At 44.1% G+C, this 17,429-nt stretch overlaps 1 protein-coding gene across 13 annotated transcripts in view; it reads left to right on the forward strand.

The window, feature by feature from the left end:
* Window positions 1-17,429, forward strand: part of ahnak (AHNAK nucleoprotein) — a 55,729-nt gene that overhangs the window by 1,475 nt on the left and 36,825 nt on the right. For all 13 annotated transcript variants that reach the window (XM_090219984.1, XM_090219992.1, XM_090219994.1 and 10 more), the window contains exon 2: window positions 15,668-15,723. The gene's annotated coding sequence lies outside the window, so the exon portion shown is untranslated. The remainder of the gene's footprint in view (window positions 1-15,667; window positions 15,724-17,429) is intronic.

Below are 17,429 nucleotides of genomic sequence, written 5' to 3' on the forward strand. Positions count from 1 at the left end.
ATTTAGCAACAAACAAAAAGTTTTCTCAGTTTAACGTGTTGACATGGGTGGAGTTTTACGGACTTTCTCACTCGCAGTTTTCAGTCGATTCGTTTTATCCTGGGATTCTAGCCAGGGTGGAGAGAGAGAGAGAATTTAAGAGGGTGGGTGGGGTATGGTAATGGAATGTAGTGGTTAGGAAATACTTACTAATTGAAACCAGGTCTGAGGAAAAGAGGGGAAAATAATCAAGACTCCTGCAGCACATAGAGACATCGTTAAAAAAAAACAAAAATCGAGCTCAGAAACGAAGATACAGAATGTGTTTGAATAACAGAACAACTACGCTGTTGTAACTTCAGGCGTGTATTAACCTTGAAGAGTTATGATCAAACGAAACAGACACATTTTTGTTAGTTTCTTCATCACAATAGACATAGATAGAGATGTAGCGACATCGATCCCTCAAACATTATGCTTTGTAATAGTTGGGTGGAAATTAATATTTTTAAAAGCTCTCCCTTTCCCCTTCTGCCACACCCTGGCCGACGTTCTTCTGTGAAACAGCGAGGAAAAGAATACCGCTCTCCCAGAGAACACTAGCTATAGGATGTCACCAGAGCCAGCGAGCTCACACAGAATGCCTTAAAGCTGTAAAAGTCTTAACGTTCTCCAATTGTTCCTGTCGAAGTGATGGGCTGTATGGTCGGTCAAGTCATGCTTAAAGTGGCAATATGTAACTTTTTGGGCAACCCTACCGAATTCACATAGTGTGCTATAGATCTGTCATTGGGGCGGCAGGTAGCCTAGTGGTTAGTGCATTGAGCCAGTAACTGAAAGGTTGCTGGATCGAATCCCCGAGCTAACAAGGTACAAATCTGTTGTTCTGCCCCTGAACCGGACTGTTCCCTGGAAGCCTGTCATTGTAAATAAGAATTGTTCTTCACTGACTTAAATAACACATTATTCAAGTTGTAGATCTGTTCTATGTGTGCTATTTCTATGCTGCCAGTTCTTAAGTTTTGTTTTTGTGTCTTTAGGTTTTTGTAATTGAGCTTAAAACAGCTGAAAATACTATATATTTTGTTATGGAAAATATATTTCCCAGGGATTTTAGACAGCACAAGCAATTTCTCAAGCAATACTTTTGCAAGGTCTGTCTGGGAGTGGTCTGAGTGGGGGAGGGGAAACTGAAAACTAGCTGTTATTGACCGAGAAATGTGGAACATTCTTAACTAAATTTTCCGCCTGGTGATGTCACCTGGCAGGCCAAAACGCCACCCCAACGAAATAGGCTGTAATTTTAGTCCATTTTTCCCAACAGCTCTAACACTAAAAGGGGAATTATCACCATTTTCACAAATTCACAATATTATTCCAACCCCATAGTGTGGCGACACAGTAAAATCACGTTTTTGACTGTACTAGACCTTTAAATGTAAACTTTTCCTATTATTGTGAAGGTATGTAAAAGTATAGCATGTATTCAGTGTTTTGAACAGTTCATTTGACTCGGTAGTACTTGTTCAAAACAGAGAATATAGTAAGTGTCAAAAATTGGATTGGAAAAAAGTAAGCAATATTTTTAAGAAAACCTCCGATTCAGAACAGAGCCTTTCGTGACAACCCCCTGACATCGTTATTTACTCATGTGTTCTATCCATCCAGTGGACATGGAATTCGTAGAACACTCATCATTGTATTCCAACAAGCCTGCCACCACAGCTTTCCTCTGCCAACTGTTGATAGCAGAGGAGAGGAGTGGCATTCTCACTGTGCCAGTGTGAGATGGAAAGAGCCCAGACTCTCGCACACTTCCTTTTTTCATTTCCTCATCACGGGCCCATTTGAAAGGGGGAGAGAGAGGAGGGAGAGGGGAGAAAGAGAGAGAGAAAAGAGAGAAGAGAGAGAGAAAACTAAAAGATAATTACTTGACACATTGGAAAGAATTAACAAAAAAACAGAGCAAACTAGAATGCTGTTTGGCCCTAAACAGAGAGTAAACAGTGGCAGAAAACCTGACCACTGTGACTGACCCAAACTTAAGGAAAGCTTTGACTATGTACAGACTCAGTGAGCATAGCCTTGCTATTGAGAAAGGCCGCCGTAGGCAGACATGGCTCCCAAGAGAAGACAGGCTATGTGCACACTGCCCACAAAATGAGGTGGAAACTGAGCTGCACTTCCTAACCTCCTGCCAAATGCATGACCATATTAGAGACACATATTTCCCTCAGATTACACAGACCCACAAAGAATTCAAAAACAAACCCAATTTTGATAAACTCCCATATCTACTGGGTGAAATTCCACAGTGTTCCATCACAGCAGCAAGATTTGTGACCTGTTGCCACGAGAAAAGGGCAACCAGTGACGAACAAACACCATTGTAAATACAACCCATATTTATGTTTATTAATCTTCCCTTTTGTACTTTAACTATTTGCACGTCATTACAACACTTTATATAGACACAATATGACATTTGAAAGGTCTTTATTCTTTTGTGAATGTCTTGTGGAACTTCTGTGAGTGTCATGTTTACTGTTGCTTTTTATTGTTTATTTCACTTTTGTTATTATCTACTTCACTTGCTTTGGCAATGTTAACATGCCACTAAAGCCCTTGAAATTGAAATTGAATCGTGTGAGAGAGAGAGAGAGATTTTATTTTATATATAACACTTGTATTCATCTCTGTGTCTGATTGTTCCCTGGGAGTTTTAATTGTAGATAATTGGGCCATTTAAGTCATTGATTTTATTTATCACATAGATTTCACACCTGGTGCCCTGAAGCAGCTGTCCGTCCATCAGAATTGGTGAAATAAGGACTAGAAGTGTACAGTAATACTTTATTGATCCCAACTTGGGAAATTGTTGACTAAAGCTCCAATATTGTGGGGGTTTTCCTCCCCCTCTGTGTAACTGTAAACCCAACTAAAAAAATCTCTCTTGACTCATGGACTTACGCTACATATACATGAGTACACTGAACAGAAATATAAATGCAACATGTAAAGTGTTTGTCCCATGTTTCATGAGCTGAAATAAACGATCCCAGAAATGTTCCATATGCACAAAAAAGCTTATTTCTCTGAATCTTCATTGACAAACATTGGCAGTAGAATGGCTTTACTGAAGAGCTCAGTGACTTTCAATGTGGCACCGTCATAGGATGCCACCTTTCCAACAAGTCAGTTTGGCAAATGAATGCCCTGGTAAAGCTGCCCTGGTCAAATGTGAGCGTGGTTATTGTGAAGTGGAAACATCTAGGAGCAACAACGGCTCAATGGCAAAGTGGTAGGCCACACAAGCTCACAGAACGGGACCCCCGAGTGCTGAAGCGCGCAGCGCGTAAAAATCGTCTGTCCTTGGTTGGAACACTCACTACCGAGTTCCAAACTGCCTCTGGAAGTAACGTCAGCACAAGAACTGTTCATCAGGAGCTTCTTGAAATGGGTTTCCATGGCTGAGCAGCCGCACACACACCAGCCTAAGATCACTATGCACAAGCGTTGGCCGAAATGGAGTCTGGAGCATTGGACTCTGGAGCAGTGGACTCTGGAGCAGTGGACTCTGAAGCAGTGGACTCTGGAGCAGTGGACTCTGGAGCAGTGGACTCTGAAGCAGTGGACTCTGGAGCGATGAATCACGCTTCACCATCTGGCAGGCTAGGTCCCTTAGTTCCAGTGAAGGGAAATCTTAACGGTACAGCATACAATGACTTTCTAGATGATTCTGCGCTTCCAACTTTGTGGCAACAGTTTGGGGAAGGCCATTTCCTGTTTCAGCATGACAGTGCCGCCATGCACAAAGCAAGGTCCTAAAAAAATTGTTTGTCAAGTTCGGTGTGGAACAACTTGACTGGCCTGCACAGAGCCCTTACCTCAGCCCCATCGAACACCTTTTGTGATGAATTGGAACGCCGACTATGAGCCAGGCCTAATCGCCCAACATCAGTGACCCAACCGAAGACCCAAAGTCCCTGCACCAATGTTGCAACATCTAGTGGAAAGACTTCCCAGAAGAGTGGAGGTTGTTATCGCAGCACAGGGGGGAGCATTAATAACTCCTTACTAATGCCCATGATTTTAGAATGAAATGTTTGACGAGCAGGTGTCCACATACTTTTGGTCATGTAGTGTATTTTGCCATAATGAACTGTAGCAATGTTCATGACAGTAATTCTTTAAAAATACCTCTTTCAGACTGAGTGATTGTACACAGATTTCCAGAGAGCCACTCCCTCCTCAGCCCTCCCTGCCTAGCCCTCCCTCCTCCCCCATCCTCCTACCCACTCCCCAATCTTTCCCCCCTTCCCACTTACCTCCCCTCCTTCATCCCCACTCCTGCCCCATTCCCCACTCACTGCCACCCCATTCCCTTCCTCACCACCCCCCCCCACTCTCACCTCCCTACTCCCTCCTCCCCACTCTCTCCCTCCTCCTCCCCACTCCATCCTGCCCCTTCCCACTTACCTCCCCTCCTTCATCCCCACTCCTGCACCATTCCCCACTCACTCCCACCCCATTCCCTCAGGTAGCCATTTGGTAAGCTGTTCAGGAGTCTTATGGCTTGGGAGTAGAAGCTGTTAAGAAGCCTTTTGGACCTAGACTTCGTGCTCCGGGAACCGCTTGCCCTGCAGTAGCAGAGAGAACAGTCTATGACTAGGGTGGCTGGAATCGTTTGCAATTTTTAAGACAATCCTCTGACTGGTATAGAGGTCCTGGATGGCAAGAAGCTTGGCCCCAGTGATGTACTGGGCCATACGCACTACCCTCGGTAGTGCCTTGCGGTAGGAGCCCGAGCAGTTACCATACCCGGCAGTGATGCTGCCATGCTCTCGATGGTGCAGCTGTAGAACTTTTTGAGGATCTGAGGACCCATGCCAAATCTTTTCAGTCTCTTGAGGGGGAAAAGGTTTTGCTGTGCCCTCTTCACGACTGTCTTGGTATGTTTGGACCATGACAGTTTGTTGGTGATGTGGACACCAAGGAACTTGAAGCTCTCAACCTGCTCCACTACAGCCCCGTTGATGAGAATGGGGGTGTGCTCGGTCCTCCTTTTCCTGTAGGCCACAATCATCTCCTTTGTTTTGATCATGTTGAGGGAGAGGTTGTTATCCTCTCACCACACTGCCAGGTCTCTGACCTCCTCCCTATAGGCTGTCTCATTGTTGTCGTTGATCAGGCCTACCACTGTTGTGTCATCGGCAAACTTAACGATGGTGTTGGAGTCGTGATTGGCCATGTGGTCATGGGTGAACAGGGTGTACAGGAGGGGACTGAGCACAAACCCCTGGGGAGTGCAGTGTTAGGGATCAGCGTGGCAGATGTGCTGCTACCTACCATCACCACCTGGGGGCGGCACATCAGGAAGCCCATCATCCAGGTTCAGAGGGAGGTTTTTAGGGCACTATGGTGGTGTTGAATGCTGAGCTGTGTTCCCTTTGTCCAGGTGGGAAAGGGCAGTGTGGCGTGCAATAGAGATTGCATCATCTGTGGATCTGCTGGGGCGGTATGCAAATTGGAGTTGGTCTAGGGTTTTTGAGATAATGGTGTTGATGTGAGCCATGAACAGCCTTTCAAAGCACTTCATGGCTACAAACGTGAGTGCTACGGGTCGGTAGTCATTTAGGCAGGTTACCTTGGTGTTCGTGGGCACAGGGACTATGGTGGTCTGCATGAAACATGTTGGTATTACAGACTAGGTCAGGGACAGGTTGAAAATTTCAGTGAAGACGCTTGGTCAGCATGTGCTCGAAGTGCATGTCCTGGTAATCTGTCTGAATGTTGACCTGTTTAAATGTCTTACTCACACCGGCTATAGAGACTGTCGTCCGGAACAGCTGGTACTCACACAGTCGTCCGGAACAGCTGGTGCTCTATGCATGCTTCAGTGTTGCTTGCCTCGAAGTGTGCATAGAAGTAATTTAGCTGGTCTGGTAGGCTTGTGTCACTGGGCAGCTCGCAGCTGTGCTTCCCTTTGTAATCTGTAATAGTTTGCAAGCCCTGCCACATCCGATGAGCGTTGGAGCCGGTGTAGTAGGATTCAATCTTAGTCCTGTATTGACGCTTTGCCTGTTTGATGGTTCGTCGGAGGGCAAACAGTGCTAGCAAACAGTACTGTAGCTTACCATCTGCGTCATCTGACCACTTTGGTATTAAGCGAGCCACTGGTAGTTCCTGCTTTAGTTTGAGCTTGTAAGCAGGAAGCAGGAGTATAGAGTTATGGTCAGATTTGCCAAATGGAGGGTTGAGGGAGAGCTTTGTACGTGTCACTGTGTGGAGTAAAGGTGGTCTAGAGTTTTTTTTCTCCTCTTGTTGTAACGTGCTGGTAGAAATTAGGTCAAACTTATTTAAGTTTCTCTGCATTAAAGTCCCTGGCCACTAGGAGCGCTGCCTCCTCGCTCAGCCACGACTAGGTGAAACATAAGATATTACTGTTTTTAATGTCCCGTTGGTAGGATAGTCTTGATCGGAGCTCATCCAGTTTATTATGGAATGATTGCACGTTGGCTATTAGAACTGATGGTAGAGGTGGGTCACCCAATCGCTGTCGGATTCTTACAAGGCACCCTGACCTACGACCCCTATATTTCTGTCTCTCCTTCATGCGAATGACGGGGATTTGGGCCTTGATCGGTATCTGAAGTAAATCCTTTTATTTTTTTTATCCTCCATCTCCTCCAGCGTTTTTTGGTCAGTCCAAAATTGTTTTTTAAATTCTGTTATGGAAATCAATGTATTTCCCATTTATAGTTTATATGCCAATTTATTGGCGAATTCACAAAAGCTATCCAAGGATTGTTCCACAGTGTTGTGTTTTAAGGGAGTGATATGGGTTCTTGTTGAATATGTTTCTAAGTTGCTAATGTTCTTCATCATTTGAAAATAGACAAGTGAAAAGATTCTGGGGATGAGCATGTATCTTCATCTTCAATATCTACCCATTTCCCCCCTTTAGTGGATTTAACTAAGTATATTTCGCAAGTTAAAGCCCTGGGTGGTGAGCAGATACAATTTCAAGTCTGGAAGGTTAAAACCACCTCAGACTTATTAGGAAGATGTAAAACCTTCCTTTTTATTCCATGAGTTTTATTTGCCCGTATAAAGTTTGTTATGACCGAGTATACTTTTTTAAAGAATGTCTTCGGATAGGGTAATTCTTATTACCCAGAATACATCTGAAAACATTTTGGAGCCATGCCGTTCTGAAGAGGTTTATTGTTGAGCAATGGGACGGCAGGGTAGCCTAGTGGGTAGAGTGTTGGACTAGTAACCGGAATGTTGCAAGTTCAAATCCCAGAGCTGACAAGGTACAAATCTGTCGTTCTGCCCCTGAACAAAGCAGTTAATCCACTGCTCCTAGGCCGTCATTGAAAATAAGAATTTGTTCTTAACTGACTTGCCGAGTTAAATAAAGATAATATAAGTTTTTTTTGTGGTCCACTTAAAGCTTTAGATCAGGATTTTTTTATTCTATTGTCATTATTTATTTTTTCCCCCTCCACGTTCCATTTTATTTCCTGAGATTTTAGAGTATTCAGAAAATATTTTTAGCAAAGGAGGGGGCATTGAGTTTTCAACATTGGTCCGGGTATACTAGTGTCTGTAGTGACGCCTGCAGCACTGAGATGCACTCGGAGTGGAGTGCCTAAATGTCTGGGTGGCAGTGCGAGTAATGCTTGTTGCTTTGTTGAGGTCGTTTTCCCGGCTGGCAACATATTCAGGCTCACGTGTGTTTTTTTCAACTGTAATTTCTTTACCTCCTGCTCAGCACTTGTCTTTACTTGTTAAAACCCATTTGTTTCCAACCACAGCTGTTCTTCAACGCTGAAATAAAACCTCCGGAATGTGAAGAAGGTTTTTAAAGTTGCAAACAGTCAAAAAGTTACAGGTGTGTTACACACTATCTATCAATATGTCATGTCACTGGAAAACATTAGAATGATTCAACTCAACAATAACTATAACATTTCATAGAGTTTCTGGTATTAAATGTTGATTTCCAAAGCTCCAGGGGAAACCATTCCTTTAAAGATTAAAATTGAGGTGCGACATTAGCCTGTAATTACCATTAAGATTTAAATGGAGGTGTGGGATTACCATTAGTCACTGGTGACATTCACACAAACAATAAACAGTGTTCCTGTCACTTTGGGACAGACAACAACAGCCTACTAGGTAAATAACACAATACTTGTATGCAGTCCTTATCTGTTGATGTATTTTGATGAGCATTTGGAAACTAAATGTAAATAATTTCAATAAAAGGATTTATTATTGATCAATGTTATGCTTTATGATTTGAGGTTTTTCACACCATGCACTGTAGAAGAATCGCATTTGCCTCTGTCGATCTACAACATTTTCACGTTTGCTTATGCAAAACCTTATGCAAAAACAAAGGGAGGAGCAAAACATTGAGACAATTCTGTTTGATAGCATTGGGATAATTCAGTATGTCTATTCTCCTTAGCTTAGGCTGTGTGTCCCAAATGGCACCCTATGCACTTCATAGTGCACTACTTTAGACCAGAGTCCATAGATCCTTGATGATTAGTGATCTTTATCACAAACCACTTTTCAATCTATTCTTGATAGTTGTCTTCAATCAATCAACTTAAGATCCTTTCAGATACGAGACTAACTCTCTAGGTGTTTACCAGATACGAGACTAACTCTCTAGGTGTTTACCAGATACGAGATTAACTCTCTAGGTGTTTACCAGATATGAGACTAACTCTCTAGGTGTTTACCAGATACGAGATTAACTCTCTAGGTGTTTACCAGATACAATACTAACTCTCTAGGTGTTTACCAGATACGAGACTAACTCTCTAGGTGTTTACCAGATACGAGACTAACTCTCTAGGTGTTTACCAGATACGAGACTAACTCTCTAGGTGTTTACCAGATACGAGACTAACTCTCTAGGTGTTTACCAGATACGAGATTAACTCTCTAGGTGTTTACCAGATACGAGACTAACTCTCTAGGTGTTTACCAGATACGAGATTAACTCTCTAGGTGTTTACCAGATATGAGACTAACTCTCTAGGTGTTTACCAGATACAATACTAACTCTCTAGGTGTTTACCAGATACGAGACTAACTCTCTAGGTGTTTACCAGATACGAGACTAACTCTCTAGGTGTTTACCAGGTACGAGACTAACTCTCTAGGTGTTTACCAGATACGAGACTAACTCTCTAGGTGTTTACCAAACTGGAGTGTCTATATGGCTCCTTGGCACAATCAGGTACAGAGATCCATTCAGTGACGATGATTGTAGTTGCCTAACACGACGCAACCAAATGAAGAAAGAAAGAAAAGTGATTATGTTTTGTGGCTGGACCCTGTGCTGACATGCTCTGAGTTTGCAGGCAGCACACAGAGAGGCTGGGTAGAGTGAGTGTAGGTCATTTCTCTGGAGTTAGTCACTGTGGGAGAGGTACAGAGGAGAGACTGGGCTCCGGTCCAGCTGGCCTGACAGTGCTATCAAGTAATGTGTGAGACTGGAGCCCAGGGTGGGGCCTGCTCAGCCCTGTAGAGCACAGCACCCAGCCCAGAGTGGGGCCTGCTCAGCACTGTAGAGTACAGCACCCAGCCCAGAGTGGGTCCTGCTCAGCACTGTAGAGCATAGCACCCAGTCCAGAGTGGGGCCTGCTCAGCCCTGTAGAGCACAGCACACAGCCCAGAGTGGGGCCTGCTCAGCCCTGTAGAGCATAGCACCCAGCCCAGAGTGGGGCCTGCTCAGCCCTGTAGAGCATAGCACCCAGCCCAGAGTGGGGCCTGCTCAGCCCTGTAGAGCACAACACCCAGCCCAGAGTGGGTCCTGCTCAGCACTGTAGAGCATAGCACCCAGCCCAGAGTGGGGCCTGCTCAGCCCTGTAGAGCACAGCACACAGCCCAGAGTGGGGCCTGCTCAGCCCTGTAGAACACAACACCCAGCCCAGAGTGGGGCCTGCTCAGCCCTGTAGAGCACAACACAACACCCAGGCCTGTTGCCTAGCCCATTAGTTGCTCTCTTAGCAACCTAGCTAGCACTGAGAGGCAAGGGTGTCTAGCCCTGTAGCCTGTTGCTACAAGCTCTTAGCAAGCAAACAACCTTCACTGAGACAGGACTCGAGGCAAGGTGGGGCCCAGCCTCGTAGCACAGCACTGCACCGCATAGCACCCAGCCCAGGGTGGGTCCTGCTCAGCCCTGTAGAGCACAACACCCAGCCCAGGGTGGGTCCTGCTCAGCCCTGTAGAGCACAACACCCAGCCGTTTAGCCTGTTGCCCCCACTACTGTAAGTCTCTCTGGATAAGTGCACCTGCTAAATGATGTAAATGTAAAAAAGCTAGCACTGCCTGAGGTGGGACTTGTAGCCTAGCCCGTTTCTCCATTCCCTTAGCACGTAAGCTAGCACTGAGATGGTGGTAAGACTGGAGGCACATAGAAATCAATCTATTTGTTTGACTGACTAGAACGTGGAAAAGCCCATAAGGTGACGGAAATTTGACAGTACACTCATGGGTACAATCAATATTCTAGTCAGTCTAATTCCCGGCCCAGGCCCCATGCCCCACACTCCCTTTAGCAAGCTAGCTAGCGCCTCTCCTCTGTGTGCACTGCTGTGATTGTGATCATTAAAATAGTAGTGTTTCCTTTTATAAACCAACCTGAAGCAGTGACTTTGGTGTTTCTCAGAACATCTCTGTAACTGTTATTCCAGTCGCGTTGCTTTGACTAATGGTGCTTTACCACGTAGGTGTGACCAATAGTACACAGTGTTTTGGATTTGTGATGCCCGTGTAACAAGTCGATGCCAAGTCAAGGTTGACATGTTCCTTATGTTAATAGCACCCAGTGGCAAGAGCCCATTTATGTGGTCAGTAAATGCTTCCGAACAGACATAAAAACAACCAATTCCAAATCAGATCAACCAAATCTTACCCGAATCTGCTTAATTGAACGGATTACAGATAGAGTGCACATTTATGGGATTCCTTGAGACTCATCGTCTTACCTACGGTGTGTTGTTGATCTCCCCCCTTGTGACAGGAGGTAAATGAATACAAATGAATGACAACTGTCATACCCTGAGTCTCTCTATGCAAACACAGTGACAATCCAACCTCGTATCGCTTGGCGTTTATCTCCACTGGCCGATCTATTTCAGTAGCCGGGCAACCAACTAGCTAGCTACGTCAACAATAAAAGCAGTAAGGATAGGAAGAGGTTTTTAGCTTGGTGGTGGTGTGATGAAAGACCTTTTTTTTAATGAGGGTTTTGAAAAGAGAGAAACACTTGTTGGATCCGTTCACCAAACCCTTGTTAACTCCTAGCTCACAGGTGGCTATTCGCTATAGACAACAACATGTAGCTATGACGCGCTTGGTTTCTGCTCTTCTGCAACTTCAAACTGGATAAAGCACAAACGGAACACCGGAGTGATAGATAACTATAAATCTAGCGAAGATGCAGTTTGTTAACACAATGCAAATGTAACTGTTTTATGGGTCAACGGTTTGTGTTTGGAGTTGATCCTAAAAACCGGTTCATCCTGTTTTAAGTAATAAATCTAAATCCGGTAAAGATTTTCCCCTTTTCACCATTTACTAAAACTTTTACTTCTGTTTTTCAACTGCCACTGAACGAGTCTGTAAACTGGAAACACAGTTATTTTCTGTAATTTTCTTGGTACGTAAAGAGCAGTTCAGCTGTTCACCACAACAAGGGAGGAGGCAGCAGATTAATGACAGTTGTTCAAAAAAACACAACTTGTCTTTAAAGAATTTGTCTGTGTGTGGGGTGGGGGGGGGGGGGGGGGCAGGTTGTCACTAGTCCATGCCTGTCTGTGAGGAATCCAGTCCACCAGTTGGTGTTTTTGCTCAAGAGAAAAGACTCTTCTTTGTTTCACAGTACCCTCTTCTAGTCAAAGTGGAGACCTTCAAACGTAGATAGGAATTGTGAACTAAGCCGGATGGGAGGCACTTGACATACAACATACCAAGGTTCAGCTTTTTACTGTCGAGACAAATGGCAAAGTTTAATTGGAAAATATATCAATACCAAAGCAGTTGGCTAGCATAATGCTTAAACAATTAGATCTTTATTATTGATTTCAAGCTCAAAGCTTAAAGGCACTGCTGAAAAGGACCATTGTCATTCAGGAAAACAGAATTCTCCAGATACTTTATGAATCATCAATCAGATATTTCTTCATCTTCAGACATGTGCTAGTACTGTGAGATCCCAAACATATTGGGACAGTAAGCAGGTTTCCATCCAACCTTTTTATGTATATAAAGTACATGTGGGATGAAAAATGTCCCGACAGGCCTGATGGGAAACAGAAAAAAGGTTTTCAGTAAACTTTCAAAATGTCGACAAAACGAAATACGCTTAGACAAGGTGGGATCTTTATGTGTTGGTAAAATGAATTATGCGAGAAATGTCGTTGGAAACACTTTTATACACAAATATATACACTACCGTTCAACAGTTTGGGGTCCCTTACAAATTTCCTTGTTTTTTGAAAGAAAACCACATTTTTTTTTGTCCATTAAAATAACATCAAATATATCAGAAATACAGTGTAGACATTGTTAATCTTGTAAATGACTATTTTAGCTGGAAACGGCTGATTTTTTAAATGGAATATCTACATAGGCGTACAGAGGCCCATTATCAGCAACCATCACTCCTGTGTTCCAATGGCACGTTGTGTTAGCTCATCCAAGTTTATCATTTTAAAAGGCTAATTGATCATTAGAAAACCCTTTTGCAATTATGTTGGCACAGCTGAAAACTGGTGTCCTGATTAAAGAAGCAATAAAACTGGCCTTCTTTAGACTAGTTGAGTATCTGGAGCATCAGCATTTGTGGGTTCAATTACAGGCTCAAAATGGCCTGAAACGTGTCAGTCTATTCTTGTTCTGAGAAATTAAGGCTAGAAGGCCAGGATCGTATATAAGAATAGTATATGTTTCTAAACACTTCTAAATTAATGTGTATGATTACGGATAATGAATTGTGAATAATGATGAGTGAGACACCAATATCATACCCCCCGCCACCCCCACAAAAAAAATCTCTATTTAATCCATTTTAAAATGTGGAAAACTTCAAGGAGTGTGAATAATTTCTGCAGATACTATAACCTCCAGCGAGACGCTAACTGTTAAGTTAGCCTAAGGCTAGTCGCTAGTTGTTTCTAACATGTTAATAGACCTGAACTGAGAGTGAATCTTGGCTAAACGTATTAGCAGCCACATGCAGACGTCAGAACTAGGCCTACGGCAGACAGCAGCTGGGTATGTGAGGTCTGTGTACAAGCCAAGGTGTTGACTCCCCAGGTGGAGCAGTCTAAGTAAAGGGCCAATACCTCGTGACTGTTTTTGTTTGAGACTTGTTTTGGTGACATTTGATAGTCCAGCGACGTGTTCAAGTTGTGGTTTGAACATACTAGTGTTGCGTTGGGAAAACTGAAATGATCCAGCTGCCATGCGTCGCGTCTTTCTGGTTGTGTTGAGTGATCTGTGGTACATTTTTAAAAAATGGTGTGGCTGCCTGCTATGGTCTGCCACATAATTCACATTACCCGCTGGGCAAAGACGTCAGTTTCAACGTCTAGTTTTGATTTATATTTGGTTGAGTTGTCCACTAACGTGAATTTAATGTGAAATCAACAAAACGTTTCACCATGTCGCTGGATGTAGGTTAAAAGTTAGGTGGGGAAAAAAAGACGAAATGCCCTTTTACTTCGATGACTTTTTTTGCAAATCGAATCAGTTTTCCACGTTGATTCAACGTCGTCACCAATGTTCTCGCTAATTTCTTTCGGCACTGAGAAAATGAACAATGTTGATTCAACCAGTTTGTGTCCAGTGGGTATTGGAATATAGAATCTCTTGCTCCACCTGTACCACTTTCAGTATTTACATGTGTTGAAAACACGCTTGACTCTTTACAGATGAGCTGATACAGTATATATACAGCAGTATGTGGACACCCCTTCAAATTAGAGGATTTGTCTATTTCAGCCACACCCGTTGCTGACAGGTGTATAAAATTCGAGCACACAGCCCATTCTCTCTTAGGTGAAGGTCTATTCTCTCTGAGGCGAAGGTCCATTCTCTCTTAGGTGAAGGTCCATTCTCTAAGAGGTGAAGGTCCATTCTCTCTGAGGCGAAGGTCCATTCTCTCTGAGGTGAAGGTCTATTCTCTCTGAGGTGAAGGTCCATTCCCTCTGAGGCGAAGGTCCATTCCCTCTGAGGTGAAGGTCTATTCCCTCTGAGGTGAAGGTCTATTCTCTTTGAGGTGAAGGTCCATTCCCTCTGAGGTGAAGGTCTATTCTCTCTGAGGTGAAGGTCCATTCTCTCTGAGGCGAAGGTCCATTCTCTCTGAGGCGAAGGTCCATTCTCTCTGAGGCGAAGGTCCATTCCCTCTGAGGTGAAGGTCCATTCTCTCTGAGGTGAAGGTCCATTCTCTCTGAGGCGAAGGTCCATTCTCTCTGAGGTGAAGGTCTATTCTCTCTGAGGTGAAGGTCCATTCCCTCTGAGGCGAAGGTCCATTCCCTCTGAGGTGAAGGTCCATTCTCTCTGAGGTGGAGGTCCATTCTCTCTGAGGTGAAGGTCCATTCTCTCTGAGGTGAAGGTCCATTCTCTCTGAGGCGAAGGTCCATTCTCTCTTAGGTGAAGGTCCATTCTCTCTGAGGTGAAGGTCCATTCTCTCTCTGAGGTGAAGGTCTATTCTCTCTGAGGTGAAGGTCCATTCTCTCTCTGAGGTGAAGGTCTATTCTCTCTGAGGTGAAGGTCCATTCTCTCTTAGGTCAAGGTCCATTCTCTCTGAGGTGAAGGTCCATTCTCTCTCTGAGGTGAAGGTCCATTCTCTCTCTGAGGTGAAGGTCCATTCTCTCTGAGGTGAAGGTCCATTCTCTCTGAGGTGAAGGTCCATTCTCTCTGAGGCGAAGGTCCATTCTCTCTCTGAGGTGAAGGTCCATTCTCTCTCTGAGGTGAAGGTCTATTCTCTCTGAGGTGAAGGTCCATTCTCTCTTAGGTCAAGGTCCATTCTCTCTGAGGTGAAGGTCCATTCTCTCTCTGAGGTGAAGGTCCATTCTCTCTCTGAGGTGAAGGTCTATTCTCTCTGAGGTGAAGGTCCATTCTCTCTCTGAGGTGAAGGTCCATTCTCTCTGAGGTGAAGGTCCATTCTCTCTAAGGCGAAGGTCTATTCTCTCTGAGGTGAAGGTCCATTCTCTCTCTGAGGTGAAGGTCCATTCTCTCTGAGGTGAAGGTCCATTCTCTCTGAGGTGAAGGTCCATTCTCTCTGAGGTGAAGGTCCATTCTCTCTCTGAGGTGAAGGTCCATTCTCTCTCTGAGGTGAAGATCCATTCTCTCTGAGGTGAAGGTCCATTGCATTGTTATGAAGACACAATCAGAACACACTGAAGATGTGTGACCTAGTCATGTAGATATCCCTGGAGCAGTAGCATATTAGTCCGGGCGTAGTTTATGAATTTGTTTCTATGTCTGTCCGAAAGCCATGAATGAATGTGTGTTGACGTTGGTTGCTCTCTTGTGTGAGTAACATATGCAAGAGAGACCTGTGGACGTGAGAATGAACCTAACTAGTCGATCAATCAATGTGATTAACTCCTATTCCTCTTCTCTCTCCGTGTGTCCCTCTGTTAACAGACAAACAGGAAGCAAAGAGACAGAGCCCTTGGCCTTGCTTGAGCAATCCAAAGCACGTAAGTGTCCTTCATTCAAAGATATAGTCCTCCAAGATGTTGACGACAACACGACACGAAACACATCGGTTACTGTAAACCCTCTTAATATGAAATGGCCAGTCAAGCCCTGCCAGTCAAGCCCTGCCAGTCAAACCCTGCCAGTCAAGCCCTGCCAGATCACACTGTTTTAACTGTTGGTAGTAGCAGCTGTTGCAGGATCATTTTTTTAAAACTGGGGAGTCAGTGTCGTAAGTCTAAGGAATACCAAACCGCCAAACCGTACGCAAACAATGTCGCCAACAAGGGAGGAAGGAAAGAGGCGTATACAGAAATGTTCTGTGGTCAGAAAGAGGCGGGTTAACTAACTGGTTAGGAGCTGCCATTGTCAGAAACCAGATGGTGGTCTCGTGTTCCCTGCAGGCCTTCACTCATAGCACAGTTACACAGCAAACTACAATGATGTATAACGCTCATCTCCTTCCCTCCAATTCCTCCCCAATTTTTTTCTTTGATCCTTTTGTGGCCAAATGTTTTTACTCTCATGTCTCCATTGAGCACATTTTTGATGAGCTCATCGTTTGTTTATAACGATGTTTTGCAGTCAAGGCACAGAGAGACACAAATGGAAGAATGTTGTTTGATTGTTGTTGTTTTTTGTTGCTTTCTATCACTGCTTGTCTGTCGAATGATTCCGCGAACACAACAAGTCTTGTTCACAGTTTTCTTTATCACTCAACCTGGTCATTTGACTTTACATAACAGCAATTATACAATTGTCTCTCTCTCTCTCTCTCTCTCTCTCTCTCTGTCTCTCTCTCTCTCTCTGTCTCTCTCTCTCTGTCTCTCTGTGTCTCTCTCTCTCTCTCTCTCTCTCTCTGTCTCTCTCTCTCCCTCTCTCTCTCTCTCTCTCTCTATCTCTCTCTCTCTCTCTCTCTCTCTCTCTCTCTCTCTCTCTCTCTCTCTCTCTCTCTGTCTCTGTCCCTGTCTCTCTCTCTATGTGTCTCTCTCTCTCTGTCTCTCGCTCTCTCTGTCTCTCTCTCTCTGTCTCTCTCTGTCTCTCTCTCTCTCTCTCTGTCTCTCTCTCTCTGTCTCTCTCTCTCTCTCTCTCTCTCTCTCTCTCTCTCTCTCTCTCTCTCTCTCTCTCTCTCTCGCTGTCTCTCAATTCAATTCAAGGAGCTTTATTGGCATGGGAAACGTGTTAACATTGCCAAAGCAAGTGAGGTAGATAATATACAAAAGTGAAATAAACAATACAAATTAACAGTAAACATTACACATACAGAAGTTTCAAAACAATAAAGACATTACAAATGTCATATTATGTATATATACAGTGTTTTAACAGTGTACAAATGGTTAAGGTACAAGGGAAAATAAATAAGCATAAATATGGGTTGTATTTACAATGGTGTTTGTTCTTCACTGGTTGCCCTTTTCTCGTGGCAACAGGTCACAAATCTTGCTGCTGTGATGGCACACTGTGGAATTTCACCCAGTAGATATGGGAGTTTATCAAAATTGGATTTGTTTTGGAATTCTTTGTGGATCTGTGTAATCTGAGGGAAATATGTGTCTCTAATATGGTCATACATTGGGCAGGAGGTTAGGAACTGCAGCTCAGTTTCCACCTCATTTTGTGGGCAGTGTGCACATAGCCTGTCTTCTCTTGAGAGCCATGTCTGCCTACGGCGGCCTCTCTCAATAGCAAGGCTATGCTCACTGAG

The sequence above is a fragment of the Oncorhynchus mykiss genome, chromosome 25, assembly GCF_057628025.1.
Source record: "Oncorhynchus mykiss isolate SJ-2025 chromosome 25, ASM5762802v1, whole genome shotgun sequence".
NCBI classification, from domain to species: domain Eukaryota; kingdom Metazoa; phylum Chordata; class Actinopteri; order Salmoniformes; family Salmonidae; genus Oncorhynchus; species Oncorhynchus mykiss.